This window comes from Podarcis melisellensis, assembly GCF_964234715.1.
Source record: "Podarcis melisellensis genome assembly, chromosome: 8".
NCBI lineage: Eukaryota > Metazoa > Chordata > Lepidosauria > Squamata > Lacertidae > Podarcis > Podarcis melisellensis.
The window spans coordinates 66,281,928-66,309,630 of record NC_138540.1 but is presented as its reverse complement, the minus strand read 5'-3'; the positions used below and the strand labels follow the sequence as shown (position 1 = coordinate 66,309,630).

General features: G+C 46.1%; 1 protein-coding gene across 2 annotated transcripts in view; it reads right to left on the bottom strand.

Annotated features, from left to right (window-relative positions):
• The window catches only part of FGR (FGR proto-oncogene, Src family tyrosine kinase), a 51,791-nt gene that overhangs the window by 11,863 nt on the left and 12,225 nt on the right, over positions 1-27,703 (bottom strand). For both annotated transcript variants that reach the window (XM_081920700.1, XM_081920699.1), the window contains exon 2: positions 4,663-4,723. The gene's annotated coding sequence lies outside the window, so the exon portion shown is untranslated. The remainder of the gene's footprint in view (positions 1-4,662; positions 4,724-27,703) is intronic.

Genomic DNA, 27,703 nt, shown 5'->3' with positions numbered 1-27,703 from the left:
ACTTGAAATACACTTTTAAAATCTGTTTAAAACAAAATATGGTCAAGAGAATACAGAAGGTAGTGTGTGTGTGTGTGTGTGCGCGTGAGAGAGAGAGAGAGAGAGAATGTGAAAGTCCAGGCCTAAAGAGCTGTATCTTCAGCATACAATGGAAAGTTCTGTACATAACGGAGGTGCCTGATGCACCTCTGTTGGAATGCAGTTCCACAACATAGGAGCAGTCCTGGGCCATGACCCTCCTGAGCCTCTGAGGATAGAGGAACTACCAAGAAAAGCCTCCTGTGCTGACCTTAACATCCAGGAGGGTCTATAAGGACCCCTGACTATAAGCCATGAGGAGATGATATGATCATAAAGGGTTGCAGCTTTACTCCATCGCCCATCAGGAAAGGCTCTCGAGATCCATCTGTGCAAGACATACAATGCCGTACAGGTGGGTGGGTGGGTGTGGAGATGGTGCAACATAACTTGAAGCTGGAGGCAGCAGAGGAAGAAAGGTAGCTTGCTGCTTTATTTTTCTCAAGGACCGTGAAGCGGCGATTCTCTCCCCCTCCTCCCCCAACCACAATTCTTCCTTTCTGCCACATGCCGGTTGCATGGCAACATGTCTGGGACATCAGCCGAAGGGAAGAGACATGGTAGGCTCTATAGGGCCAGGAGTTCATGGAGAACACTTGGAACAGTTCAGAATGGCCCCGTTGGAACTGGAGTTATTGGGTTGTATCCAGCTGTTTTACTCAGCGTAGACCCCCCTGAAATTAAGGGACCTCTCAGTCATTTTCAGCGGTCTACTCTCAGTAGGACTAATGCTAGAGAGGGTCCATTAAGAACCTAAGAATAGCCTGCTGGATCAGGCCAGTGACCAACCAGATGTTTGTGGAAAAGCTATAAGCAGGATTCAAGCACAGGAGCTCTCCTGCCTCCTGTGGTTCCAAGCAAATGGTATTCACATTAGGACTGCCAGACGTGTTTGTGGGGTTATTTTTGGGCCTGGGTGTTAAAAAAAGATCTTTGGTGCCTCAAGGCACATCCTCACCAGACAATGAGCAATCTCTTTGAATGGTCACCTCTGAAATTCAGTTTATGGAAATCCCAGGAGGGGAGAAGGCACTTGTGTTCAGGCCCTGCTTATGGACTTGCAAGAACAGGATGCTGGGCTAAGTCCTCAAGGCCCCGAGAAAGGGTGAGGAGAATAGTGAGAAGTCAGTGCAGACATAAAGGGGGTACAGGTATTGTCTAGGAATCTGGACGTCTCTTACTTTATCTGTCTAAACCCTATGAAAACCCCTCTCAGCAAGCTGCGTTGCATCCAATTTTCCAGAATTGATTTCCAGTGACAAACTCAGCAATTGCTTTGGATGCCGGAATTTCAGGGAGGCTTCATTGACTGTGTTAAGATATTAGAGAGAAGAACTACGGCCTGCATTTTTGGAGGAGGTGCACAGCACAGAGGAAGCAGAACATCTTGCCAGCTGGGTGATATTCCCTGCAATCCGGGAGACATAAAACTGAGCGCCTTCTGATCTCTCTCAGCCATCTGGAGTACAGATACAGTGAGAGAGAGAGGGAGGGAGGGAGGGAGGGCGCGCACACAGAAGATGGAAGAAGATGTTCAGAACAAAAGCAAGGAAACCGTATCCTGGTTCAATGTTCCACGAAATAAGGTGCCCAAGTTATGCTGCTCTAAGCCCTTTGACCAGTTTGTTGAGTTTATTCATTCCGATCTGTGTGCAGGTTGGTAAGAATAGCTGGTTAATGAGCATTAATTCTGAACAGATTCCGGGGAGGTTAGATGGTATGGCATCACAGGCGTAGCTAAGCTTGTCCCCCAATCAATAAAAATACATTGCTAACTGAGGTTCTGCCCCCCACCCAACAAAAGGCTTGCCCTTCTGTTTAGAGCCCTGGTTGTTTTACAAATTAAACGAAACGATCAGGTTATCTTATATTGAATAATGTTGAATGAGTTTGCACAATATGCATATTTAACATGAGAGCTTATCACTCTAAAGAACCTTTGCTGCAGCAGGGATTTCAGTAGCCCAGCATCGGAAAAGTTTGAAAAAATATACGTTTATCCTTGTAGTTTAAGAACTTATGGTTTTTGAGGAAGGAATAACACATACATTTGTGTGTCTCCAGAGGAATGGAGGCCCAGAACAATTCCACCTCAGCTGGGGGAATTTTATTTCCTCTGCTTTGGACTTAGATGCTCCACATTCACCATCTAAGCCAGCTTGGGAAATATTGGTGTCTTGATTTTGACTGCTGTGTGAGTATTCCTTTTTTGTTTTTGTATGAGGTACAATGTAATGCCCTGCTACTGTACTTTTGGGTTGTCAGAAATAAATTTTAAAATGCTTTAAAAAAAAGATTTTGCACATTATTATTATTATTATTATTATTATTATTATTATTGATTACCAAGGTCTTGGGTAAGGTTACAACATGAAAACGCAATATTAAAAACAACTTGCAATTTACTTACTTACTATGTGTATTTAAAGTTTATATAAAGTTTGTATATTTATGGACAGATGAATTTAGTCTTGGTTATTTGCATTTAATGATTGAAAACACGCACACACACGATCAATACATAGAGATAGAGATCTATACACATACACCCCTGAAATATATAAAATAAACAAATCAGCCCCTGTATGGGCTGGAGAAGGGATTTTAATTTGCCCAGGGAAGGCAAAACAAAATCCAAATGTGCTGCCCACCCCATGCCATCTTCAGAAAGCAAGCTCTTCCCATCTTTGTGGAAGGAAAGCAAGTGCAAAGCTGCATCTAGACGGGCCCTTAGGCAGAGTCTGGATCTGCAAGTAGTGAAGGAATGCAGGCAAGGCACCCAGGAGGGGGTTGGGGTGGGAGAGCGCATCTCTTAATCCGGAGTGACAGGGACATTAGAGGCACCTGCCACCGACAGCCCTGGGTTAGTAGGACAGTGGGAAGCAAGTGAGGAATGGTTGGCGCTGGGTCGGGGGGAGGTTAGATATATATAAACAGGCAGAGACAATAACATTGCCAGGGGTTTCTTCTCTCAGACACACACTGAGGAACCACGGCTGTTGTCTAGGGGATATTTCTCGTACAACCAATAACTGGGGCACATTGCAGCAATAAAACAATATATTTGTAGCCTTCTGTCTTGTTGCTTATTTGTGGGTTTTGAAACTGCATTTATTGTGGAGTGCCATTGATTGACCCCCACACTGGAAAAGGGATATTGGGGGATTCTGATGAAAATGGAAGCAAAAATTGCTGATATTTGCTTATTCATCCCATGTCTAGAACAGAAATCAATCCAGCAAAACAGGATTGGCATTTGCTCTCGTTGCTTTCAGTCTGCAAACAATATGTAATTGATTGCGTTTTCTTCCCCTGTTTGCACTGTCAGACCTTTGTGCTGAAATGAACGGGGAGGAATAATATAATGGCAATGTAATTTATGTAATTAATTATGAAAGTCAGTACTTTCACCGGTGGACAGCGAGACGAGTAACTTAGTTTTTTGTTGGAGAATGAGCTGCAGTGGAATGGAAACAGAGTTCCATGCAACAAATACAGGGCAGAACAGAAATTGATGTCTTCTTGCAACTCTACCCTGGAATATTTTGATCAGGGCTGGCTCCAGGATTTGGAGCCCTCAGTGGATCGCCGAAGAATTGATGCTTTTGAATTATGGTGCTGGAGGAGACTCTTGAGAGTCCCATGAACTGCAAGAAGATCAAACGTATCCATTCTTAAGGAAATCAGCCCTGAGTGCTCACTGGAAGGACAGATCCTGAAGCTGAGGCTCCAATACTTTGGCCACCTCATGAGAAGAGAAGACTCCCTCGGAAAGACCCTGATGCTGGGAAAGATTGAGGGCACAAGAAGAAGGGGACGACAGAGGACGAGATGGTTGGACAGTGTTCTCGAAGCTACAAACATGAGTCTGACCAAATTGCGGGAGGCAGTGGAAGACAGAAGTGCCTGGCGTGCTCTGGTCCATGGGGTCACGAAGAGTGGGACACGACTAAACGACTAAACAACAGTGGACCCCCTAGCCTGGGAGAGGCAGGACAGGCAAACTGAGATTTCATTTATGCTGCAACCGAGATTCTTGGGTATTCTGTGCAAGGTGGAAATGGTACAAACGTTAGGGCAGTGGCCCCTTTACTGGTCTTGTAGCCCAAGCAAATAACCAAGCTAGCCACCCTCTGGTGATGACCCTGTTTTTCAATAAAGGACAGGTAAAAAATATTACAATTTTTCTTTTTAAGTAATTTTGTTCTGTGGGATCTCCATAACATCACTGCAGCACAAAACAGGCATTTTATGGTTTCTGGCAGACATGAAACAATGACAAAGCCACACATGTGCAGACCATTTTCTCCAGTCATAAATGGTAGAGTTGGAAGGGGCCATGAGGGTCATCTAGTCCAACCCCTACAATGCCCAACATGTCAGGATAAAGAAATGCATTTTAAGTGGACACTTTACCCTGGTATATCCATTTTCGGTACACGCTGCTTGGCCAGAGAACTGCATTATGAAATTCAGAAAAGTTCAAATTTCAAATTTCATTGATTCGGAAACTGCAAATTAGGCTAAGTTTGCCTTTAGGATGTGAACTGACTCCAATTTCTCCCCTACCATCTGCCCACTTACCAGGCTGTCCCGTCAGGTCAGTGCTGCTGTGTCATGTCTCCTTCTGGACGGGAACACGTGCCTAAGAAAGAACAGCAGGAAGACAAGAAAGAGGCTTGGTTACTACCCAGAGATACTAAATCTCATGCCCTACACTGTCATATCCCCTCCAAGGGACAAGCACTTAGCACACCAGCATCCATCCATCACAGTGTCCTTGCAGACAGGTGGGAATCCTTATGTCAAGACTCATAACACAGGTGACCCAGATGATGGTCCCATTCCTTTGATGGACATTGCAAAGAACATTGCAAGTCAGTGTTGCATTTACTGAGCATTTGATTGTCTTGCACAAAGTTTACGCAGAGGGTAGATTATACCTGGCCTTTATGGAGCATTTGTTCTGATTTGTTTGTGAGGTCATAGAACCTTGCAATCTAGTCATCATAAGGACAAATGTTTAAGAATTGGTGCCTGAGTTTGATCTTCATTTTCCTCTTCCCTCCCTATCCCCTTCTCCTCAATGTCATGTTTTATTTTTTTTTAACTTGAGAGCCTGTGGGCAGAGACCAGCTTGGTTAAATTGACTGTATGTAAGCCACTCTGTGAGCCTTTTTAGAGTGGAGTACAAATGCTCTAAATAAGTAAATAATAATAAATATTAATAATAAGCATTTGTTCTGCATTCATCCTGAATTGCTTGCAGGGGGCTTTTAAGTCTTCCTGTTGTTAATTAATCCCACACTTTCCGATTCACTTCCCTGTCACTTTCCAAACTACAAAAAGTCCTTTTTTAAGAAAGGTACGTTTGTTGTGCCAGGGCAACAGAGTCTTTTAATCCACTCTGAAGGCACAACCCTAAAGTTCTGGTATTCACTTGGATCCCTCCTGCAAAATACTGAAGGTTGTATCCAAACTTGTGCAGATAACATGTTCCACGAGCACAAGGATTTCTGCTTCTGCAACAGGACTCTCCCATTTCTCCCCCTCCCTCCCCCAGTGCACCCACTAAATCTGTTCTATGTTTTTAGCTGTTCTGCTTTTTATCTGTAAGCCGCCTTGAGTCCCTGTCAGGGGAGAAGGCAGGGTATAAATGTACACACAACAAGTGTGCCCCAGCCCTCAGGAGCAGATCTGGGTTGGGCGCAAGGCACACTTGGAAGGAGAAGACAGCATGTGTTCCTTTGATACTGCCCTGACCGTCTGGGTCCTGGAAGGTAACCAGGTTCGATCTCTGGCTGTGGAATATGGCAGGGATAAGACTCAGTCTTGTGCTCAAATCCCAGGAGGGTTAAGGGGGCCAAGCCACTCATTTGTTATACTGTACTTCCTTACTGTTCTTAGGATACAGGAAGGCTCACAGCCTAGATAGCTCAGTTGGTTAGAGCATGGTGCTGATAGCGCCAAGGTTGCAGGTTCAATCCCCGTATGGGACAGCTGCATATTCCTGCATTGCAGGGGGTTGGACTAGATTATCCTCAGGGTCCCTTCCAACTTCTATGATTGCTCTTTTCAAGGGTTCCCTGTGTTACCCGGGACGCAGGTGGTACTGTGGGTTAAACCACAGAGCCTAGGGATTGCCAGTCAGAAGGTCAGTGGTTCGAATCCCTGCGACGGGGTGAGCTCCCGTTGCTCAGGCCCTGCTCCTGCCAACTTAGCAGTTCAAAAGCACAAAGTGCAAGTAGATAAATAGGTACCGCTCTGGCAGGAAGGTAAACGGCATTTCTATGCGCTGCTCTGGTTCACCAGAAGTGGCTTAGTCATGCTGGCCACATGACCCGGAAGCTGTATGCCAGCTCCCTCGGCCAATAATGCGAGATGAGCGCCGCAACCCCAGAGTCGGCCACGACTGGACCTAATGGTCGGGGGTGCCTTTACCTTTACATTTCCCTGTGTTACCCACTGTCCCATCTCGCAATCAACGCATGCAGAGAGAGGCTGTTATGTGCAAGTAAGGAAGAGATATTTATTCAGGGAAACAACAGTACAGGCTTAGTAGCAGTTGCTGCCACCTTCTGAGTCACCTGCCTCCCTGCACTGCCTACTGCCCTCCCCAGCCTCCACTGCTCCACTTTGCCAGGAAGTGGGGGGAGGGAAGGAGCTGGCACCCCTGTTCTGGCTGAAGGCAAGACACACAAATCCCACTTCCCATCAGTCAGGCCCCTCCTCTCTGTTCCTTCTTCTTCCTGCTGCTGCTGTTGCCACCTTGGGGCTTGCCAGCCCAGCCCTGATCCTGACAGCATTGTGGGGCCCATGACACCCCCTCCTTCCCTGGATCCTTCCAATTCCATCCTGCTTCCCTGTGGCTCTGCACTTAGCTAGGGGAGTCATAGAACTTGCAGGGCAAGGCAGGAGGTGGATTGGGATCTATTAGTACATTTCTGGGCGATTTGCCGTAAATTGGCAAGGCTTTGCAACTCCCAGTTGTTCAACTGCAACAACAAAATGACTCCCCCACCCACCCAATGCTTTCTAAATAAACCTGCTGAAATGACAAAAAATAAAATAAAATGGTTGGAAATCCAGGAGTGGATTTTTGTCTGTGGCAGGATTGCAAGCTCAGCCCTGGTGCTCAAGGGCACCCTCTTTCTTAATTCTAAGTGTATGTTTTCCCTATCTTTCCTCTTTTTGCACCTGACTCCAGCCAATGGACCTCAGGATTCCAGCAAAGAAACTGGAGAGTTGACCACACAAGCTTCAACGGAGCTTGTTCTACAGCATAAGCATTCTCAGCCATTTCCAGGTAGCTTGTTTATTGAGCACCCATCCTGATTGGGTTGAAAAGTTTGCAGAGAGGTGAGACGAAAGGCACTTCCAGATGGTTGCTGTTTCAAAATGGGATTCAATCACATACTGCCTGCTTGGGGGCTCCCCATCTGGTTGATTCCTGTGAAAACACAATGCTGGACTAGATGGGTCATTGGCCTGTTCCAGCAGGATTTTTCTTATTTAAGATATCCTACACTCCAAGATTTCTCCAATGAAAATAGGGACATTCCAGGATCTAATCTGAAACTGGGGCGGCTTCTGTAAATCTGGGACTGTCCCTGGAAAACAGGGGCACTTGGAGGGTCTGAGACAGCTGTTAGGTTACTTTTCTCACAGAGAGGCTTGTTATGCCCAGTTATTTTGCATTTAAAGGTAAATGGACCCCTGACCATTAGGTCCAGTCGTGGACGACTCTGGGGTTGCGGCGCTCATCTCGCTTTATTGGCCGAGGGAGCCGGCATTCAGCTTCCAGGTCATGTGGCCAGCATGACTAAGCCGCTTCTGGTGAACCAGAGCAGCACACGGAAACGCCGTTTACCTTCCCGCTGGAGCGGTACCTATTTATCTACTTGCACTTTGACATGCTTTCGAACTGCTAGGTTGGCAGGAGCAGGGACCGAGCAACGGGAGCTCACCCCGTTGTGGAGATTCGAACTGCCGACCTTTTGATCGGCAAGTCCTAGGCTCTGTAGTTTAACCCACAGCGCCACCTGCGTCCGTATTTTGCATTTAGGCACCTTAAATTGTTTGCTCACCGATTTTCTCATGTCTATGCCCAAACATGTGACTGTGCAAACTTGAGGGCTGCTGATTCCACACACTGCTGGCTCCCAAGAGCTGGAGCAAAGTCAATGCGCCTTCCCTTCATCCCTACCCCCACAAAAGCAGCAGCAGCAGCACCAGACTCCCTGCTCTGGGCCCTCTGCCGAGTTTGCTCTGCTCTCTGTTTCGCCACCAGGCCCATTTGCCGGCCAGGCAATTGTCACCCCCGATCTTTCTCTCCTGACGGCTGGTCTGTGAAATTGTTTTCCATGGTGGGTGCCTTAACACAATGGGAGCAAAGAACGATGGACCGAATTGGACGTGTGGTGGCTCAAGGGCGTTGGGCGCCCTTCAAAGCGGCCCAAAGGGCAAGGGGTGGGGGTGAGAAGGAAGATAGAGACCTCTGGGGAAGCCAGGACCAGCCAAGCCCACCACAGCTCTTTAACCCTTCACTGAGCAGTAACAAAGAGAGGTTCTGATGGAGACTGACGCGTCTGTCTGTCGTTTGACATGCCGTCCTGTGCCTCTGATGGCAAACTGGTTATTCTAAAAGGCAAACCTTTTCAGACTGAGGCCCCCATTCCCTTCTGGGCAACATTCCAGGGGCCACGTGCGAGGGGTGGGAAGGACCAGAGGAAAAAGAGGAAAGAGCAAAAAAGAGAGAGGGGGGAATTTATCACTGTACACTAAGCCAGTTTCTACACACACACACACTCCTGTCTATCCTCCATCCAGACAAGCAAAAATGCACCATCAGGGTTCAAGGAGATATTCCAGTGGAGCAGAGCCAGGAAGGGCTGTGGCCTGAGGAGAGGAGCGGGATTGTGGGCCTGTTACAGTAGGCTAGTTTTTGCACAGACTCACATTCCCCTTCTCTGCTCCTATTCCATGTCAGCAAGAGGCACTAAGTTGAAGAATGCATTCCACCCAAGTAAAATCTCTCAAGGAGGATGAGAAGCCAAGCCAGTGAGGCTGTGTAGCTGAGAAGGGTCAGGTTGCGCCTGGGTTACTTCACGTAGATGCATTGTTGCAGAAAGGGGTATCTATTTTCAAGCCTTTTTCAGCCAGAACTCACCAGAATCGGTTTCGGCACCTCTCAGGTGGGCGCCATTGTCATTATAAGAGAACAAGGGTTCATGGTGAGTTCCAGCACCTCTTTTTCTAGAAAAATAGCAATGTTCTTTAAAAATAATATATAAGTATAAATTTGTTTTCTGGAGATATGGAGAGTTAGAGATTGCTCTTACTTACCACCTCCCCCTCTTTCTCACCCCTTGCTTGTCTTTTTCCTTATTCTTCCTACTTATCTGATCAAAAACAAATATCTGGGTTTCCAGTTATTCCACAGGCCCCAAGGCTGCTAATATCTGAGCCATAATTTAATTATTAGATATCCCTTTCCCTCCTAGTGTTTTCTGCCTCCCAAAAGGACATCAGGGCTGTTGTTTTTCTTCCTTTATAGTTTTTGCTCTCATGTCAGCTACTGTTCTCCATTTCCTCTGCAGTTTGTTATTCTTGTAGATCATGACAAATCTTTATAAACAACTGACAGGGGCTTGTGCTAAACTAACGTTTACTCAGAAAAAGATATGTTGAAATTAATGGTTCAGGACCATGGACTTCAATAGGTCTACTCTGAGTAAATGTTCATTGGCTACAACCATGGGAAGGGGGAGATGCTGGGAGCTGAATGGAGTGACTCTCCTAGGAGGAAAGGATGCAGAATCTGGGACTTTTCAAGTTAGAGAAAAAGCAAGTATGAGGCAACATTGCATAAGTTTATAAAATAATGCATGGCATGGAGAAAGCAAGTAGTGGAGACAAGCTTTCCCCCCTCTGTCAAAACAGTAGAACTCTTGTGGACATCCAAAACAGTAGAACTTGGAAGATTTGGAACAGATAAAAGAAAGTCCTTCACACTGCACATGGTCAAATTATACAGGTCACTTCCACAAGAGGCACTGATGGCCACCAACCTGTATGAGTTTAAAAGAGGATTAGACAGATTTCTGGAAGATAAACCTGTCAGTGACTCCTCAGCTGGAGGCAGCAACGCTTCTGAATGCTGCAGAAAAGGAGAGTTGTGCTCAGATCCTTCTTGCAGTTTCCCCACAGGCATCCAGTTAGCCACTGTCAGAACAGGATGCTGGACTAAGATGGGCCAATGTGGGACCTTCTTTAGTGCCGAGCTATAGCCCCACTCAGAAGAACACTTCTCCTCCTGGACCAGCCTGCATCAGGGGTAGCCAGTGCAGTTCCCTCAAAATGTTAATAAAATCATAGAATCGTGGAGTTGAATGGGACCTCCAAGGGCCATCTAGTCCAACCCTCTGCAGTGCAGGAATCTCAGGTGCTCAATGCATGACGGATGGCCATCCAACCTCTGCTTAAAAAGGAGAATCCACGACCTCGCGAGGGGGTCCGTTCCCGCTGTCAAACAGCTGTTACTGCCAGAAGGTTCTTCCAGATGTTTAGTCGGAATCTCCTTTCTTGCAACTTGAAGCCATTGTTGTTGTTGGACTCCAACTCCCATCAGGCATGATAGAAGCTGCAGCTCAGCAACATCTGAAGGGCATTGGTTGGCTGTGTGTAACCTGAGGCAAAGCGGGAAGAGGAAGATGAACTGGACTACCCTTCCCGATCAGAGTTCCTTGACTCACAATCGGCTGAGCAAACTTCTCCATTTTGTAACTGCCGCCCCAATCAGGAAGCAGTGAACCAGCCCCACCCTTGAGGAAAACCATGACTTTTCCAACATTGTGAATCCAATCTGGTGCAGCAGTTAAGTGTGTTGGGCTAGGGCTGAGGCTGCCTCACCCCTGCCAGCCATGAAATCTGATTGGATTACCTTGAGCCATTCACCATCTGGCAGCCTGGCCTACCTCACAGGATTGTTCTGTCACAAGATAAAAATGGAAGCTTGAGAGAACCACCCCACGATACCTTCAGGTACATAGAAAAAAGGCGAGCTCAAATTGCAGTAAATAAACCCATACAAAAGTTCCATTTCTACCTCACAGACCACGTGGCGCTTTTCAGAGCAGAAACCACGCTGGCCAAAGTCTAATCTGATGACACAGAAATAACCAACTGTGGTCTCAACAACAAGTGTATTGCCTTCACTTTCATATCACAGCCTGTTTCCTGCTAGTGTGTGCTGGTCTAGAATGAAATAGGTGGGAAATAGTGTAGCTCTGTTGCCTGTTGTAGCTGCCCCATCATCTGTCTCTGCAATTAATATTTTTTTTAAAAAAAAAACCATTGTACTAGTCAAAAGCCATGGCAAATCCATACAACCACAAGCCGCTTAAAATATAACTCAAACAACTGCAAATAAAAACAGGAACCATAAATTAGGAAGGTGACAATAACAGGGAAACCACCAGGGATACAGTAACTCAGTTACTTCTTCCTAACCTTTTTTTTCCTTCAGAGCAAAAAAAGGGCCACTTTATGCGCCACTACAGCACTGTTGTCACTCAGCAACCAGTGGACCCTCTCTGTCAGGGAGAGCTAATTTCCTGTCCAAAGGGGGGTCTTAGAAAGAGCCTCGTTGGATCTGCATATAAAGGCAAGTTATCATACAATGGGAGATATATTCTACCTGGGGTTGCCCACAAATAAAGAGTCTGTGTGCACTTGAAATCACAACTCTATAAAAGCAGTTCTTAATGAGGCAGGCAAGAGTTTGGTCAAATAGCTAGATCTGACATGCTCTGTTTTCAAAAGGAGAAAAATTGGTGGTTCAAATCGATTGCAGGTCCCTTCTGGATTCTATCCGTAAGAGCCATTCCCTTAGCTGACACTTATCCACGTTCAACTCATGAAAACAGTAACAGTCTTGAATACTTTGACCATTTGAATTCCACAGATGGCTAGTCCTCAGTTCCACAGAGCACATAGCCAGGAGATGCTCAATGGGTAAAGAAGTGAGGCTTTTCAAGTAGTTTAACTGGGTGCAAGCCGCTCTGGCGTTATACGTTTCCCACCCAGCTTCAGTGCGTAAAAGAGATGCTGACACTCCTGTAGGTAAGGAGAGTAATCTGCTAATAAACTGAGTCTGCACTATTTCTAACCCTTTAATGGAGTTCAAGTTGTGGCCCCAGATTTCAGCTCCATACAACATTTGAGGGATCATTTTGCTACTGTAATTTTTCAGTGCAGGTTTGAATAGCTAACCACCCTCATTATAGTAAAATTTCATCAGTGCCCCTATTGGCTTTCTATGTGTCGACTTTCACTGCCTCAATATGCCAGTTCCAAGGCAGATATTCACTAAAGAGTATACCAAGGTATATAAAAGATCAGATCTGCTCTAAATCATGATGATCCCCAAGCTCCATTTAAATCTAATACTGTGTTTACCGAAAATCATGATTTTGGTTTTGGAGAGGCTTTCATGCTTACAATAGGAACTGAAAGCAGCCAAAAGATTTTTAAGGTCCAGGTGAGAAAGAGGAAGAAGAACTGTGTCTTCTGTGTACAACAGATGTGAATTTTTTAATTCCTAATTACTGGAGAAGGGGAGTAAACTTGGGCTAAATAAGGTACCAAGTCATTAATATAGAACTTAAAAAGACTGGGGGCTCCAATCCAGCCTTGTTTCAATGCTCGAGTCGATTTGAAAGCTTCAGACACACCACCCTTAAGATCTACTCTAACCTTCATTTCCATGTCACTGTAAAGTTCTCAAATCAGTAACAGAAGTCTGTAGCCATTGCTGGCTTTAAGTAGTCTCTCCCACACTCTGCTTCGCTTAATAGAATCAAAAGCAGCAGAGAGATCAATGAAGGCGGCATATAGAGTGTTCTTAATGTTTTCGGTATATTTCCTAATGATGTGCATCAATGTGAAGCATTGATCGATAGTACTGTATCCTCTAAACCCTGCTTGGTGTTCATGAAAAGTATTATTAGTGTGCAGCCAGTCTGATAATATATGAAGGAGATGTCACAGATAAAGCTTGGAGGAAATGTCTGGTAGCCTAACTGAGCAATAGTTCTGTGGATCATTTCTATCCCCTTTTTTGAAAATTGGGACAATGGTCCTCATCTCCCATCCAGAAGGGATTTGGGCCGTGCTATTTATGAAAGTAAATAAAGCTTCCAAGATGGGTATCCAACATTCCATGTGGTGCTTAAAAAGCTCAGGAGGCAACATATCTTCTTCACCTGGCACTTTAAAAAAAATTCAAACCTTCAATGAGGGATTTAATTTCCTTATTCTATACCAGTTGCCATTCAGTAAGTTTAACAAATCTTTACTTGCAACTGTTTAGTGGGGTTGCCCTGAATGGTCACTAAATACATTAGAGAAATGCTTAACCCAGCCTACAACCAGAATTATGGCTTCTTAAGATGATGTCTCTTCCAAGCCTTGGGATATCTCTGTAATTGCTTCCTTCCCTCCCTGAAATATACTCGGGGGCGAGAGTGGATTTCATGCTCTTTATTCAGCTCATAGTGGTGAGGAGGAATGAAAGTCCCCCCCCCCCCCCAGTATCTGCTTTATATACATTATTTACACAATGGGCTGCACGTGATTGGCTAATTCTGGAATTCTCCTGTAGGCCAGTCAGGTTGTGGATTCACTTCCATCTGGATCTGGATTGGGTGGCTCCTGCAGACCAATCATACTGCTGCATTGTTCTAGGGCCAATCAGACTGCTGCATTTCAGATCCTATTTAACTCAGTACATGACACTCCGCCAGGTTCCCACAAACCCTTCTGTGTTTTCACAAGGTGACATAAGTTCTGAGCAGTGTTGGCTCGTACTGTCCCACTAACCTCAGTCTGCGCTCAGCCAGCCCCCACATGACCATAAAGCATAAATCTAGCTTGCCAGCTAGTCCAGGATAAGTGACTTAGACCTTACCCAATCTAGAGCTTCACTCCCCTGACTTAAAAGTTACCCTTCTCATCATCAGTGAATCCATCAAGAACCGCCCTGAGATCTTTGGATGAAGAGTGCTATATAAATCAAATGAATGAATCAATGACTGAAACCTTTAATCCACATCAAATCCCCATGTGTATATTAAAACCCCCCCAAATAACCAATAAATACAAAAGATTAACCCAATAGATTTCTGAGCCATGGGTCATAAGGCTGAATATCAACAGGGAATGTTTTTGCCAGGTTTTTGGAAGTGTACATTTTTGACACAGAAGAGGAGTTTGGGGACACCATAAAATATTCCCCCAATAACCCTCCAAAATGTTCTATGTACACAATTTTGCTATCCGCCCGTCCATTCGTCCCTCTCAAATAGTTGCTACTTGGAACCATGTTTGCTTGTTTCAAACCGGCATTCTGATCCAAGCAACTGCCTGACTCCCCTGCAACACACACACAGACGGAGGATCCTTATTCAGGCAAGTAACCAGACAGAATCAGCAGCAGACACAGTGCTTGGAAGTCATGATTCAGGAACCCAGGAGCGCAGCAAGAAGTTCAGAACTGAACAGAAGAAACAAAGATGTCCCAGCAAGTTCCCCCACCCCTCTCGCCAAGCATTTAAAGGCAAGACATCACACATTCACTTGTGAGACTCTCTCGCCTTGTGGAAATATCAGGATTGTGATCACACACTCTGCCAGTCACCCAGTCACTGCCACTTCTTGTTCTGCCTTAGTTTATCCATTTTAGTTATTTTATGTATTGTTTATTTTTAATAGTTTTGTAGCTTTCAGCTGTACTTCATCTACAATTTTATTCTATGCAATGTTTAGAGATCTCTTTGATTAATGTCATTTATAAAGCTCTCCCTCTCTCCTCCTCTGAATGCAAGACTAGAATAATTGAAATATGAGATAATGCCTCAGCAATCCAGAAAGGGACAAGGCAATTTGTACAAGAGATCTAGCTTTCAGCAGCAAGATACCCTCAAGAGGTCCAATGTGCTAAGGTAAAATTCACCTTCTCCACAGGAGCTGGCTCAGTTTCTCATTTCAGCTTGTATTTTACCTCATAGGGATATGCAGGGATTTAATAATGTAAACTGGACCCAAGATTGGAAGTCAGTAGGCAACTGCCTGGAAATGTAAACACTTGATAGCAATTGAGGTGAACTTTTACTAGGCCTCAATCTGCACTATAAATTTAAAGCTGTGTCTTTGGCTAACCCAGTGGCGTAGCGTGGGGGGTGAAGGGGGTCCGGCCGCACCGGGCACAACATCTGGGGGTTAGGGGCGCAAATCCACGAGTTAGGGGCGCAAATTACTTGCCTTTCCCCGGGTGCTGACAACCCACGCTACGCCACTGGGCTAACCCCGCCCCGCTGCCCAAATTGTAGTGTGTTAAGAGTGCTGAGAGTTGTAGGAGATCCCTATCTCCTTAAGAGAGCTACAGTTGTCAGCATTCCCTGAAAAGAGAGATTGACTCTTAAGCCACTGTGGAAACAGCTGGAGAAGGGGGGGGGGCGTGTCAGATAGGAAATTGATATTTATTTGTATTTGTTTTTGTGTGTAACTTTGTATTAATGTAACATTTTTATCGTGTATCTTTGCAATATTTTGTTTAAAGTTGGCTGTTGTTGCTTCCGTTTTTTGTGCACTGCTTATCAATATATTGAATTTATTAAACAGCATAGAAATTAAATAATCAGTCAATCAGCAGTAGCTCTGTGGGGGGAATGGGCAGTTCTCCTAACAACTGTCAGCATCCTTTAAAAAAAAAAAACTACAGTTCCCAGTATTCTTTGGGAGTAGCTACAACTGCTTAAAGTGGTACAATACTGTTCTAAATGTACAGTGGTAAGGTAAAGGTAAAGGGACTCCTGACCATTAGGTCGAGTTGTGACCGACTCTGGGGTTGTGGCACTCATCTTGCTTTATTAGCCGAGGGAGCCAGGGTACAGCTTCTGGGTCATGTGGCCAGCATGACTAAGCCACTTCTGGCGAACCAGAGCAGTGCATGGAAACGCCATTTACCTTCCCGCTGGAGCGGTACCTATTTATCTACTTGAACTTTGATGTGCTTTTGAACTGCTAGGTTGGCAGGAGATGTTAAGTACTTAATTCGTTCCGGAGGTCCGTTCTTAACCTGATTGCTTGTCACCCACTGTTTCCTTCCTATGAATCTCCTGTTTGGAGCAGGGGTTCCCAGACTCTGCTCTGCAGGCCACGGGTGCCCTGGTCCAGGAGCTTCATTCCCTGCCAGTGGAATACTGTAGTCTCCCCAGAAACACTTGTCTGGCATCTGCTTCGCTAGCTTTTTAGCACCACATGAAGACAAATGTTATTTCCCTTGGCTTTTAGTGGATGATTATTATTTTTATTGCTAAGGATGGTCAGCTCAGCCCATTTCCACTTTGTCAGTTTCACATGCACCCAGTTGTGAGTTTGTTCCATCTCATTTGGACAGATTTCCCCCCTAAAAGCACGAGGGGAAAGAAATTGCGTTTGAACCATGTGTATTCTTAATCTAAAACACACATTTATGAATGCTTTCCGATGCGTTTGCCCCCATAAAATAGGCTTCTTTGGTGTGCATTTTTGAACTGAACTCATTTAGGAAAATTCAAAGAATCTGTTTGGCAGCTGCGCTCCAATCTATGTACAAGCTTCACTTCAAAATGTGATCCAAACAAACTTCTACCCCATCCCCAATTTATTACTACTTCTGGTGTGTGTGTGTGTCTGTGTCTGTGTGCGCGTGCGCTTCTATCTTATTATTTTAGCTCTAGTGTTAATTTGTTGTACAGTGGTACCTTGGGTTAAGAACTTAATTCGTTCTTGAGGTCTGTTCTTAACCTGAAACTGTTCTTAACCTGAAGCACAACTTTAGCTAATGGGGCCTCCTGCTGCAGTTGATTGGGAGGTCTTGCACAATGGACACACTTCCCCAAAACACTAGACTTTTTATATTACAGAAAACGATGGGGAAATGCACCAGGGAGCAAAGGATCACTGAATGTCATTGAACCTCCCCACAAACAAATGAGAAGGGTTGTCGTTAAATAATCAACGTCGTCTGCCCTCCATGCACACAAATCAGAATGGTGTTGCTCCATCGACAGGTTGCCTGGAAGCACCCTAAACCAGAGAAAGTGTCTTAGAAAATACAGCTGCTGCTATGCTAGGACAAGTGCGAGGAACCTTTGACCCGCCAGATGTTGCTGAACTACAACTCCCATCATCCCTTGCCATCGGCCATGCTTGCTGCGACTGATGGGAAGTGCAGTTCGGCAACATCAGGTGCACCAAAGCTTCTCCACTCCCATGCCAGGACTCTGTATACTGGGAGAACTGGGTCACATCAATGCCATACATTTGAAGCCCCTGGGAAAGCCAGGTGAAGTGAACGTGATGGCGCCAAGTCTCAGACCTTTGCTCTTTTGAACCAAAGGCAAGGCTGGTTACTTTTGCTGTGACTCACAGCCCAACTTTCACTTCTGCATAGTCACTGGCTGCAATCGGCCCAGAGCTGCATTTCTCAGAACACAAGAGGAAGCTGGGATGTATATGGTGTAGGAGGTAGAATCTATTGAGCTTAATAGGACTTAGTTGGAAGTAGGTAAATGCATTCAGGCTTGCAGCCTTTCCACTCATTGGAAGCGCAACAGCAGTGATCACTCCGTGCCCAACTTATGGGTTAATTCTGTCCGTGTGAAAGTCAACTAACCAAGAGGGGGACTGCAGAAGGGCTGGAAGTGATGCTTAGCCGCCAAGCACATGGGCCTAGATGTTTGCTGAAGGAGCATATGCTGGCCGTGCTGTTCCGAGGGAGTTTTTCATTGGTATGTTTGGTTGAATGTCTCCCTGCTGTGTACAAGGCTGTGTACAAGGCAAGCAACACTTGAACTACTACCTTGATGGCAGCAGGCAGGCTTATCTACTACCCCCCCCCCCCGCCAGCTTTGCTTCAGGGGCCATCTCAAGACATCTGTCAAAAGAGCACAACAGACAGGGCCTTTTCAGGAGTGCCATAGCTCCAGAATGTTTTCCACATTAAAATGAGGCAGGCTGTGTCTTTCCCATCAGGAACTGAAGACACTTAGCTGCTGAGCTATATCTCTCAGCAGTAAGAGAAACAATTATATATCTATATCTATATCATCTATATCTATATCATCTATATCTGTATCTGTATCTGTATCTGTAGCTGTAGCTGTAGCTGTAGCTGTAGCTGTAGCTATAGCTATAGCTATCCCACAGAATATTGCACTGGCCACCCCATTGCTTATGCAGCCAAAACAGTCCCACCCACGAGGAGGAGGAGGAATTGACAGGCTTGGGTGGCATTCTTTTTAACAGGCTTGGGAGAATCCCAACCTTTGCACAACTGCACTATAAAAGGTCGTTCATTAAGCACTGGGCAAGAGGATTCTTCTTTCCCGTACGTATTGAACCTACTGCTGCCAGTCAGTGGCTTTAGGTTGGAGGAAACCCAAGAGCTATTTTTAGGATTTCTTTTGCATTTTAGGGATGGAGCCGTGCCCAGTTTGCCTTCTTCGCACACACCCTGCCAGCTCTGCGTGACCTGGTCCTGAGGGTCTAAAATTGTATGCCAGAACCGGGTGTGTATGTCTTGATGCATGACCCCCCCCGGCACCCCATGAATATGAGAGCAGGACCCCAGACAGGGGAGAAACACGCAAAAGCCACTGTTAAGCTGACTAACGTTTTATGAAGATGTGCTTCATCCTCCCTATTTGCTTTTGCTTAATGGTTGCCATCAATTTGATTTTAATTTGATTTTAATTAATTTTATAATGAATGTTTTTAGAATGTTGGATTATTTTGATTGTTGTTAGCCGCCCTGAGCCCAGCTTCGGCTGGGGAGGGCGGGATGTAAATAAAATTTATTATTTAATTATTATTATTATTATTATTATTATTATTATTATTATTATTATTATTCCAGGTTGGGCACACAGGAGGAGTTGGTACAGGTCCAACATCACCAGAGGCTGCAAGGGCAGCCAACCTGGTGCCCTCCACTAGTTGTTTGACTACAACTCCTATCCTCCTCAACCACCGGACTTGCTGGCTGGGGCCGATACAAGCTGGAGTTGAACAATAACTGGAATGCTACAGTTTGGCTTCCCCCGGACTACTGATAACATACAATGTCCTGTCTGCACTCTACTTTTAAAGCAGTATCGTACTACTTTAGACAATAATGGCTCCGCCCCAAAGAATTCTGGGAGCTTCAGTGTGTTAAGGTTGCTGAGAGTTGTGAGGCAACCCCTATTCTCCTCACAGAGCCACAATTCCCAAAGTGGTTTAACAACCAATCCCTCTTACCAAGGAACTCTGGGAAGTGTAGTTTCGTGAGGGGAACAGGGGTCTCCCCACAACTCTCAGCACCTTTAATGAACTACACTTCCCAGGATTCTCTGGAAGCCATGATTGTTTAAAGTAGTATTATACATTTGATCAGTGTTATTTTTCTAGAAAAGAGGTGCTGGAACTCCCCACGAACCCCTCTTGTTCTCTTAGAATGGCAATGGTGCCCACCTGACAGGTGCCAGAACTGAGTTCCAGTGAGTTCCAGTGAGTTCCAGCTAAAAAAAAAAACCTGCACTGAATGCAGTATAGTGCAGATCCTTTCAGACTGTAACTCTGTTTTTATGATGCTGTGCTAAGGTTTCTTTAAGTTGTATTTTCCATATACCACTTGGGAGGTTTTAAAATATTAAGCCATTGAGAAATGCTTTTAAACAAATGAAATAAAACTAGATGGAGAGACCCATCTTCTTTAAACCACATCAAGGCATTGTGAGCCTTCCGCACCATAAATGAAATTCGGTACATTTGCTTCAGATACCATGAGAAAAGAAGTTCACAGCAGCAGAACTGCAAACAAACGCTTTGGGGGGAAGCAACTTTGTGAGGTCTGCGGCCTGTAACACACCACAGCCATCGTCTTTGAGAACATTAGCTAAAACAAGGTCCCCTCCACTAGGCTGAGGGTGGGGCAATTCAACCATTTTTACAAATACGTTCTTATTGGGGCTGCAGCCCAATTAAATGCAATTTAAATTGATTAATTGACTCCCAGCTTGTATGATTAAGCAATCGATTAAATTTACATGCCAGTTTTAAAAAATCTTCTGAACCAAGAAGCATATGCTATGTTTTCAGCAGATATATGCACACATCTTTAAAAATGTACAGTATTTTGAGTGTGCATATGTCTTTGTGTGTGACAAATAATTCTTCTTTTAAAACGCGGTTTGCCTCCTGTAATGTTATAAAGATGTTCTTTAAAAAAAGAAATTGGTTGCCAAGCTTTCTGGAATACATTATTAGCCCATCAGAAGGTTAACTGAATAATCTAACAGGTTAATTGTTTAAACCAGGGCTGACTTTGCCGGAACGCATCTCCCCTCCTCACTGGCTATGCTGTCTGGGGCTGATAGGAGTTGAATTCAGCAACCCCTGGAGGGACACAGATTCCGCAGGCCTGGTTTAAACACCAAAGGCCCAATTCTTACATTTTTGCAGAATGTCACCTGCAAACCTTGCTACTAAATACTGCTGGGTTTGTTTTTAACAATCACAAAATGCTACATGCCTGATATAAGAACCTTAGAAAAGCCCTGCTGGGTCAGAGTCATGCTGGCCTATCCACTCCTGCATCCCAGTCTCACAGTGGCCAACCAGTTCCCTCGGGGAAGCCTGCAAGCTGAACGTGGGTTCAACAGCACTCTCCCTGCCCTGAGATTCTCTGAAACTGCAGTTCACACTGGGATTCATATGCTGTATTCAAGCTCAGGTACCAGAGCACAAAATCCGGTCCGTATCAGTTTATGGACATGGCTTTCCACATCAAAGTGCATTGAATTAGCACCCATTCACCCACCCAAAACTCTTCCCTTCTTTCTGTCTCCTAAAAAGTTGTCTGAAAACTATGGAGCTACTTCACAACTGACAGAGAACATACGTATTTTGTTATTGGGTACAAGCATTTCCCCCCCCCCCACACACACACTTATGGGAGTTCAACTTGTGCGCATTCAGTTTCATGAGCTTGGCAAAACACACACACACAAACAAACAAATGGTGGGCATCTGGGAAATTTGTTTTTCCCCACCCCCAATCCCACCTGCCATTGAACCCAATGATGTTCCCACTATACACAATTTCACATATACGTAAGTTCTCCTGCCAACCTAGCAGTTCGAAAGCACATCAAAGTGCAAGTAGATAAATAGGTACCGCTCCAGTGGGAAGGTAAACAGCGTTTCCGTGCACTGCTCTGGTTCACCAGAAGCGGCTTAGTCATGCTGGCCACATGACCCAGAAGCTCCCTTGGCCAATAAAGCCAGATGAGCGCCGCAACCCCAGAGTCGGCCACGACTGGACCTAACAGTCAGAGGTCCCCTTACCTTTACCTTTAAATTCACGTACCCAGGAACGTAACCCCCGTGTAAGTGGGGCGTCACCTGTACACAATATCACCTTGGAAGAAATAGTCTAGTGGTCAATGTGCTCTATTTGGAGAACATGTTGCAGCTCTTCACCTGTGGTCCATGAGCTCCATCCAGGTGGCCTGCCGAAAGGAGGGAGGATGAACGATTGAGAACATCTATACCTGGCCATGCACTTGACTTATTTTTTTTCTGATGGGGAGCAAAGCTGTCTGGATCTGAGCCAAATTATCAGAATGGGCTAAGGCAGCCTTGGCCTGGTGCCCAAGATTTGCATTATACTGCCCTGGTTTTGATAATGATTCAGACATGGAAGAAGCAGCAAAAGGCTATTTTTCTTCATATTTAATCCAGAAGCACATCTCTCACATTAGGAAGGAAAAACTACAGTTATTAAAATGTGAGTTACGCATATGCATCTGTAGGGTTTTGTTTTGTTTTTTTAACCAGGGCAGTGCACAAAGTAAATACTGCAAATAAATAATTAGGTTGGTTTCTCACAAAGCAAAACAAGGAGAGTTGTACCTGCATATATCTCAGGTTCTACCAGGGCTATAAACTTTTTCTTTTTTAATAAAGCTGGGGATCTGCGGGTTGTGTTCACCTGGGTGTTGCCCCACACCCCAGCAGATGCCCATGTATATGTGTTTCAATTTGTAGAATGAAAAAAGTGGTCACCCGAGACCCTCAGTAATTTTAAAGTAGTCCATGGGGAGTGGGATGGAATTTTGAGAAACACTGCTCTAGCATTCAGGCCCCTGCTGCACCATGCATTTCAAGTAGCACCATGCCACTTTAAACAGCCAAGGCTTCCCTCAAAGAATACTGGGAAGTGTCGTTTATTAAGGTGCTGGAACTTTTTAGGCAGTCTCTATCCCGCTCACAGAGCTGCAATTCCCAGAGGTGTTTAACAATCAAGCCCTCTTGCCAGGGAACTCCGAGCATTGTGTCTCTGGGAGGGGGATAGGGGGCTCCTAGGGGCTCTCAGCACCCTTAAGGAACTACAGTTCCCAGGAATATTGGGGGGAAGCTATGGCACTTTAAAGTGGTATGATACCACTTTAAATGAATAGTGCAGATGGAACCTCAGAGCTAATACTGGTAGAAGGAGAACAAAACAGGAACCAGTGCACTCAAGAGTTGCCGAAGGTTATACCAGGGGCCTGTTAGTCCACTCAGCTCAACTCTGCAGCAGCTGTCCAGGGTCTTTCCTAACACCTGCACATGCTCTTATTTTTAAAAACTGGAGATGCCTGGGCTTGAACCTGTGACCTTCTGCATACTGAGGACACATCCTTCCGCTGAGCTATGGCCCTTCCTTGGTTTCCTCCCACCAACCCACAGGGGGAAACAACCAAAGAATGGCCAGGGAAGAAGATGGCCAAAGTCTTGCTTGCAGATGCTACAAATCACAGCAAACAACAACAGCAAGGAAACTCTATTCTCCTCCAATGGAAGAGATTTCATAAGAACATAGGAAGCCACCTTATACTGAATTGGACCCTTGGTCCACCTAGCTTCATGCTGACTGGCAGCGGCTCTCCAGAAAATCAGAAATGAGACTCTGCTAGGTCTTACCTGGAGATGCTGGGGATCAAACCCAACACCTTCTGCATGCAGAGCAGACATCCTGCCACTGAGCTCTAGCCCTTTCCCTGCCATCACCAGTCCTTCTGCTTGCTGCTAATCCCTTTCTCTGCAGCTGGGTTTTCCCCAAGAATAATGAAAGCATCCGTAATTGGAATCCTATTGAAAGCTTAAAATATCTGAACCCAGGGGAGGCTATTGTTAGAAGTAAGAGAGCCTGACTTTGCATACCCCCTGGGACACTCCCCCTTTGACATCCCAGCAGGCTTGTTGTCCCCAGAGGAATCTGGCAGCGTAAATCAACAAGGGAACAGAGCCCAGAATATTTCACAGGCTCTGCCTTCGCACAATGGCAAGGGGAAAGGGTGTTGAGGCTGGGGGTGGGAAGAGCCACAAGGAGGGAGGCTAGGCCTCTGGTTTTGTCTTATCTCCCTTACAGGTGGCGCTTACAGAAAGCTGCACTTAGCTTACCTGGGCCCACCACTTTCCCTTTTCTACAGCCATCCAAGTTGATGGCCATCACTGCCTCCTGTGGGAGCACATTCCATTATTCAACTATTATTATTATTATTATTATTATTATTATTATTATTATTATTATTAATTTACTTAAGACAGGCTCCGGCAGATTGGTTGGACGAGACCAATAGTGGGTCCAACAGTCAATATGGCGATTTCTGCACCTGCTGTAAAGGGAAGTGAGAGGCAGATGGGATTATCAACCTAGGAAAGTAGCCAATCTAGAAGATGGAAAGCTGATCCTAAACCTCTGCTGTCTTGTGGAACATCTTCAGTAGAAGAAAAGGCTAAGGAGTAACACTACACAAATCTGAAGTGGAGTCCCTAAGATGGTTGGATGGCACCTTGTACACTTCCTTCCAGCATCTCCTGCTTTCCTTTGGAAGAAGAAGAAGAAGAAGAAGAAGAAGAAGAAGAAGAAGAAGAAGAAGAAGAAGAAGAGGAGGAGGAGGAGTAGTAGTTTGGATTTGATATCCTGCTTTATCACTACCCGAAAGAGTCTCAAAGCGGCTAACATTCTCCTTTCCCTTCCTCCCCCACAACAAACACGCTGTGAGGTGAGTGGGGCTGAGAGACTTCAAAGAAGTGTGACTAGCCCAAGGTCACCCAGCAGCTGCATGTGGAGGAGCGGAGACGCGAACCCAGTTCACCAGATTACGAGACTATCGCTCTTAACCACTACACCACACTGGACCACAGTATTAAGGCCAAGAGGGAAGTCTTGTCATCTGGGCAGCCCAGGACCTCCAGACACACTGCCCAGGCTTGCGCCCTGGAGAGGTGGCTTCAAATTCTCAAATCATCTTGTCCCAGTGAGTAACCTGGACACCAAATTTTGCACCAGTTGGAGTTTTTGAACTATCTTCAGAGGCAGCCCCACATACAACACATTGCAGTAATCTAACCTAATGGTTACCAGTGCATAGACAACATAGGCCATAGGTGGGGGGGGGCAGCTGGGCCACCAGCCGAAGGTGATGGAAGGCACCTTGTGCTATTGAGGCCACCTGAGCCTCAAACAACAGCAAATGATTTAGAAGTACCCTCAAGCTAAATACCTGCTCTTCAGAAGGAGTGTAGCCCTATCAAGAGCAAGCAACCTCTCATTTTACAGTTCAAATCAGGAAAAATAAATACAGTAAATGGACAAAAGTACACACAATCATGGGACGCGGGTGGCGCTGTGGGTTGAACCACTGAGCCTCTTGGGCTTGCCGATCAGAAGGTCGGTGGTTCGAATCCCCACGATTGGGTGAGCTCCCGTTGTTCGGTTCCTGCTCCTGCCAACCTAGCAGTTTGAAAGCACATCAAAGTGCAAGTAGATAAATAGGTACCACTCCGGTGGGAAGGTAAATGGCGTTTCCGTGCGCTGCTCTGGTTCGCCAGAAGCGGCTTAGTCATGCTGGCCACATGACCCGGAAGCTGTACACTGGCTCCCTCGGCCCATAAAACAAGATGAGCACCGCAACCCCAGAGTTGTCCGCGAGTGGACCTAATGGTCAGGGGTCCCTTTACCCTTTACCAAGAATCACAAAATGTTTAGGAGTATGCATCCCCCTGCGTCCCCCCAGAAAAAAAGCACTGGCTGACAACATATATGGCAGACCCCACTCAGCGATTAAACAGTGTAGGGGGAAATATCCAACTCAGAGGAACCCCACATTGAAGGCTCCATGAGGCCAAAGAATAGTCCCCCAGCATTACCCTCTGGAAATGACCATCCAAGTAGGACCAGCACCACCACAAAGCAATGCCACCCACTCCTTTCTTTTATCTGTCTCAAATATTCCAGCATCTAACCGCATTGGATGTCCTCAAGTTCTAGTCAGTTATTTCTCCGTGCCTTGAATTACTTTACACACTTCTCTCATGCCACCTCTTACTCGTCTTTGCTCTAAAGTTAAAAAGTCCTAAAGGCTGCAACCTTCCTTCGCAGGGGACTCTCTCCATCCCCTCTTGTGGGCGTGAGATGTGGCCTTTGAACTTCTGCCCAACAACCCAAGCTGCTGGCGAGGAGATGGCAGCCTGCACACGGAGGCAGATGGTCATGGACAGGAAGGGCTTAGCCAGGAGATGCTGGGATGTAGCAGGTCCTGTCAGGTGCAAACGAGAGAGCGGAGAGCCAAGCAGCAGAAAACAAGAGCCCCGCACGTATGCTAACCCGCTGCCAGCCCTGAGAAGAAATGTGCTTGGAGGAGGGGGCTGTAGCTCAGTGGCAGAGAAGCTGCTTTCATACAAGAGGTCCCAGGTTCAATCCCAGGCATCTCCAGGTAGAGCTGGAAAAAACTCCCATCTCAAACTCTGAAGAGCTGCTGCCAGGCAGTGTAGGCAGTGCTGAGCTAGATGGCCCAATGGTCTGACTCAGAATGCAGCAGCTTCCTATAGTCTTGGGAAAGGGACGAAGCTTAGTCACAGAGCATCTATCTCTCATGCAGAAGGTCCCAGGCTCAGTCCCTGGCATCTCCAGGTAAGGCTGAGAAGACCCCAGGTGGAAAACTCTGGAGAGCTGCTGCCAGCCAGTGCAGACACTACTGGGCTAGATCAACCCCAATCATCTGTAGAAGGCAGCTTCCTATATTCATATATCAAATTTGTTCCGTTTTTAAGGCAGGCTGGGGAGCCTCTTGCTCTGCAGACTTTGTTGGACTCTAGCTCCCATCAGCCCCAGCCTGCACAGCCAGTGGTCAAGCAAGCAGGAGGGAAGCTGCAGTCCAACAGCATCCCTGCCTAAAAGCCCCCAAAAATAATTTTTTTGGCCTCTGCTTGCAAGGACTGAATTCTACTTTCCTTCCTCTGATGAAGTGGGCTGCAGACTTGCGAGACGATCATCTGTCAATTGTTCAGGACACGGCTGCCCTTCCGAGACTCCCTGCTACACTTTGCACTGCATTGTGGGGAAGGGGATATATTTTCTAACCCAGGCAACTGGGACCTTTACAAGCGAAAGAGAGGGTCCGGAGCACAAGCCAGAGAGGAAGTGGTGAGGGCGTTTGCTGGAGGGAAACCGGATGGAGACAGGAAGCCACCAGGATTCCGGTCCAGTTCACAGCAGCTTCAAGGAGGAAGCTGAGGAGGACTGCGGAGGGGATGGGGGGTGGGGTTTGGGGGGCGAAAGGCTGCTGAGCTGCATGCAAAGGAATGTCCAATGAACAGCAATATAAGCGGGCTTGAGATAGGGGAAATGGGAAGAGAGGGCAGGGTGCATCGTGGGAGGGAATCTCCTCTCAAGGGCCCCTGAAATGGGGAACCTCTTTCAGCTCCTCGAGGGCCACATTCCCTCCTAGGCAACCATCTGGGGAGCCAGTGGGCAAGGCCAGAGGCAAAAATGAGCAGAATAACCAATGAGAACCCTGCCTTGGTAGAGCAGACTAGCTTCTACGCAAACCTTCACGGTCCCTTCCCCATCCAGGCAAACAAGAGGCATTGTTCTCAGAGTCCAATGACACAGCCAGGCAGGAAGACTCCAGAGGGCGGCAAAGCAGGTCTGGTAAGGGGCGTGGCCTAGGGAGAGTCCCAAGGGCCAGATGGAAAGGCCTAGAGGGCCACAGACGACCAACAAGCCTGAGGTTCCCCAGCCCTGGTCTAACCCTCCAGTAAGAATTGTCTGTGATCTGATGCAACCCAGGAGGTGCCTCTTAAGGAGGCATGGGAACAGGAGCCTGGTTTGAGCAGAGTGGGAGGGTCAGGACAAAATGCTCTTCACACTTCTGAAGGCACACTGAAGTCTAGCTATGCTCTGTGCCATAGACTGTATTCTGCAAGACACATGAATTGCCTTAATTATGGGAAATAGAAGAATCTGGGACTTTCGAGGGTTGAACATATATGGCAAGAAGCAAAAAGAAAGGAAGCAACATCATGTAAGTCAGGGAAGGTTATGACAGGAAGAAATGGCTTGGGTCACCTAGTTGTGCAACCTCGCCCCTGGAACCCACACTGATTTGGCCCTGGTGTTTTCTAACCACCATCGTCACTCCATTTCCAGTGTACTATTTCAATCCTGCCACTGTTCACCTGTTGGTTAGAAACTTCCTTTAAATTATAA